Raw genomic sequence first — 4,748 nt, forward strand, 5'->3', positions numbered from 1 at the left:
TACAGCAAATTTCTAGACCTTTCCCATCCTCAGTTTCCTCACCTATAAAATGGGAATAATAATTGTATACATTTCAGGGTGTTACAAAAATGAAATGACCTAAACATGATAGCTTAGCTCAGGAGCGCTCTCAAAGCCTAGCCCACATTTTAAAGAGTCCCCAGGATGCTCTTTATAGACCAGGTAATTTTTCCACATGTCCATGTGCATTTAATTCTCACCAATTATCTATCATGTTTAGATCATTTCATTTTTGTAACACCCTGAAATGTATACAATTATTATTCCCATTTTATAGGTGAGGAAATAATTCTCACCATAACCCTCTGACAAAGGTACTATTTCTGTTGTCTTCTTGCAAGGAACAAAAGCTATTATGGGGTAGAACAGGATTTAGACAGGCAGCCCGATCCATAATCATTTTGCTTTAAACCCCAAACACACACAAAAAGGGCTATCACAGGGCTAAGATGAGTCTCCCAGACCATTGCAGTCAGGGCTCATAAGCTATTTAGGGAGAAAAGATACTTAACACACAGCAAACACTTCTAAGCCCAGACAGCACATGTCTACAGCTGCTGTTTTATCAGATTGGTGTATCTTCACTGGCCAGAGGCGCAGCTCTATAGCTTAGATTTAAATGACTTTAAACTGTCTCTTCTATCTTGATTTTCCTTTTACAATGCTATTAGCATTTTTGTGTCAAGCCTCATGTTCACCATTTTATTTCATTGTCATGGAGCCTGTGACTGAATAGAACTCAGGCTCAGGGGTTTCACAAGTTGGCCAACATTACTCAGAGAGGCTGGGGTCTTTGACTAAGCCCACAACTGCTCTCTGAGTGGGCCCCAAGGCCTCCTCTGGGACATATACTCTGTCTGCCAAGACAGTGTGGGCATGTCTTCCTGGGACAGAGGAGTCTCCTGGCCAGAGCTTCTCCAGAGGAGAAGGCAGGGCTGGCACAGACATTCTCAGGCTCACAAGGCAGGGAGGGATCTGAAAATTGTCTAGTTTTTAAGTCTAATATATATATATATTATATATCCTTTATATATATATATAACATATACATATACATATACATATACATATATATATATATATATATATATATATATATATATATAGTTTATTTTCACATCATTTTTTAGCTTTTTCCATCTCAGTTGCAATCCCCATTGGGCTTCCCATCACCAAATCACCCATGCGCCATCACCATAGTCCAGTACACTTCTCTTTCCCCCACCATTTTTGATCCCATACCCCTGCACTTCACCCCTGAAAAATGTCTCTGGTATACAGTTGTCCGTTCTTATTATTCCCCACCCCGGTCCTGCTATGAGTGAAACCATCCAGTATTTTTCTTTTTCTTTCTGGCTTATTTCACTAAGCATGATCCCTTCCAGCTCCATCCGTGTTGCTGCAAAAGGCATGAGTTAATCTTTTTTGATCTAAAAGCAGATGCCTTTTCAAATGGAATTACACATGGAACTCCAAATAAAAAATCAGTTTAAAGCAGCTCTGTTGAAGCAGGTGTGGTGTCCTGACCTTATGCTCCCACCCAGACTGCCCTTGGGGATTTCTGGAAAACCTCATACAAATTCAGTGTGAAGCTACCAATCCAGTCCTAATCCCCACTCTTGCAACTGGGAAGACTGAGTCTTAGGGAAGGGAGTTACTCATGGACCCTTGCCAGAGGGAGGATCACGAAGAAGGGTCTCCCGACTCTGAGCTTGAGCTCTTTCCAGTCTCTGTACTCTCCCCACGCTTGTTACATGACAGTTTAATAAATATTTGTTAAATGAATATGTAAGCTTTCCTGGAAAGTCTTCCCTGTGTTGATCAAGCATCATGTATCCTGAGAGCCTTACTGATTCCTGTATTGGTTCTAAGCATAGAGCACATACTCCATTGATATTCATCAGCCCTGTATCTAGTGGCTTGACAACCCTGTTTGTCAGGCCCCCCAGGCAGCCAGTTGAACAGTAAATTTAATACCAGGCCTGGATCAGTGCCACAACATTGTTACACTGTTGGGTATCTATACTGCTGGTGACTTTTGAGGCCACCTTCGCTGGTCAATTTGGTCAACCACTGTAAGTATTATGCTGCCCTGCTTAAGTCACGACCCTGAATTTGGGAACACAAAGAAAGCAGCATCAACAGCCACAGCACTGACAGTGTCACAGTGTGTCATGTGCAAGGCAAGGCTCTGTGCTGAGCACTCTACCTGCTTTCATCAAAAAGCCTTGCCAAGCCCTGCTGGCAAGCAGCAGAAACTCAGTTCAGGCCGGTGGGAGTGTTCAGGAGAGCCTAGATATGAAATTTCATTTAAAAAGTGTGCCCTGGCCCTCCCTGGTGGCGCAGCGGGCTAAAGCACAGCACTAAGAAGCTTAAGCCACTTCCGCATGAGTTCGATTCCCTCCTGCCCTGGAGGAGATCCACATGGCGAGGCAGACCTCTCCTGACCCGCCCGCTGCTCCCCTCAGCAGTGTACTTCATTAATCTGCCTGTTCTGCTCCCCACTCTGTCTCTGGTGAATCCTCTCACCCTCCGCATCTCTGGCCTGTACCCCAGTTCTGTATGAATAAATAAATAAATCTTTAAAAAAAAAAAAAGTGTGCCCTTCTGGATCCCCGAGGTGTGTGTGAGGGATGGGGGAGGGGAGTTTGTGCTGTAGGAGGTACCTCCTATTTGGGAAATCGTGATTCTGAGAGCCCCTTCAGGCTACAACAGCAGCGTTGCTCCTGGCTGCTGGGCTATGCAACACGTGAACTCTATACATGAGGAAACTAATGGTGGAAGAAGGAATGCAGGGGAGGCATCACAAGACTGAGTCACACAAAGGGATGGGTAAAAGGGGCTAGTGCAGCAATTGACACAGCCATAAAATCAGGGCACAAAAGCCAGGATGCCTGGTGCCCAGGTGAAGACAAGGACATGGGATGGAGACGAAGCTCACTAGGGAATCTCCCTGTCCTCTCAGATTCTATTCAAAGTCAACAAACTAGGCTCTCAAGGAGTGAGCCCCTCCCAAAGAGAAGCTGTCTATATCAGGGCAATTTCTCCATGAGCACAGGCAGCAGCTCCTCTGCCCACCTGTACCTATGCAGGTGCTTCTGTCCACCCACACTCCCTCTGCAAGGCAGCAGCCTCCTGCCTGCTGGTGACCCTCAGGGGAGGCCTCTTCCTAAAACTGCTTGCCTGCAACCATGCAGGTCTCTTTCTCTGCAAACCTGTCCCTTTCCGGGCAGCTCTTCCTGCCCACATGCACCTAACTCAGTGTCTTCCCCTCTCCCGTCTCTCTCTAATAAACTTCCTCTTTAAATATAACTGAGTCTCTGTCTCATGAAGAATCTCGCTGTGTGCCACTGAAAGGGGAGCTCTGGTGTAACTTTTCCCAGAGTGAACCCAAGGACCCCAAACTCAAACGACGACATCACTAAGACCCAGTGAAAGAGGGCAGAGCCAGGGTCAGCAGGGAATGGGACACCTAGAACTCCCCAGTTCCTGTGATCCCACCCATCAGTAGACCATCACTGCCCTGGGTGCAGGCACCGACCTAGGCCAGGAAGGACTTCTAGTCGTTGGGGTAAGTGGCCATACTAGTAGTCTCAGCAGTTCCAACCCAGCTCCTTCTCTTGCTATACAAAAGGAGAGCTGCATTGATATAATGTTTTCAAGTCAGCCCCCAATTTGGAAGTGCTGAGGCATTTAGACTGGGGGAATATAAGGGCAGAGTATAGAGTTAGTCTCTGTCTCAGTTTTTCAAAGATGAGAAATATTTCATTCTTTCTGATTGGGAGTGAGCACTTGCCCTGTGGTCAGATAAAGTTGGGTCAGAATGCATTTCTACCTCAGCAAGTGAAAAGTTTGTATCTCAGATTCTTATCTATAAAATGGGGACAATGCAACCTGTGTTATGGAATTCTTGTGAGTAATAAATGAGGTAGCATATGTGATCCGGTTTAACAGGGACTGGTACAGCATTACTAAAGAAATATTTGCTGCTTTCACCTTAGGTACTATAGAATCCATTTTCACACCTTATAAGCTCCATCAGTGGGAATTTGGGAAGTGTCATAAAAGAAACAGTAGCTAAAAGTACAGACATTAAGAAAATCTTCTATGCCAAATACAAAGTTACAAGCCAAGTATAAGTAAATTATCCTCTTTGCAGGAGTCTCCTGTTTCAAAACCAAACAAACAAGAAAACCCTAAAATGCACTTGGAGATTTCCTTTAAGTCATTTAGCGATTTTAGTTACCCAGCCTTTTCAGGAATTTATTCATTAGATAAAGCAAAGAATTAGTTCAACCTAGGCATCTCTAACTCAGAATTTCTCCAGGTCAAGCAACCTAAATGACCCAAACAGATAAAAAAGATGTGGCATATATACATAATGGAATACTACTCAGCAATCAAAAAGATGGAACTGTCTTTTGTTGCAATATAGAATATAGAGCTGGAAGGGTTTATGCTAAGTGAAGTAAGCCAGAAGGAGAAAGACAAATACTGGATGGTGTCACTTACATGTGGAATGTAGGGAAACCAAACAAAGAGTTAAAGACAAACTTTAAAACCAACCCTTGAAAACAGACCATAGATCTGAGGCATCCAGGAAGGGTTAGGGAGGGTTAAGAATAAAGTGGGGGAATAAGGGAGATGCAAATTAAAACCACAATGAGATACCACCTCACCCCAGTGAGAATGGCACATCTTCAAACAACTAGCAACAACAAATGTTG

Source organism: Condylura cristata, unplaced genomic scaffold, assembly GCF_000260355.1.
Source record: "Condylura cristata isolate star-nosed mole 26May11 unplaced genomic scaffold, ConCri1.0 scaffold00023, whole genome shotgun sequence".
Lineage (NCBI taxonomy): Eukaryota > Metazoa > Chordata > Mammalia > Eulipotyphla > Talpidae > Condylura > Condylura cristata.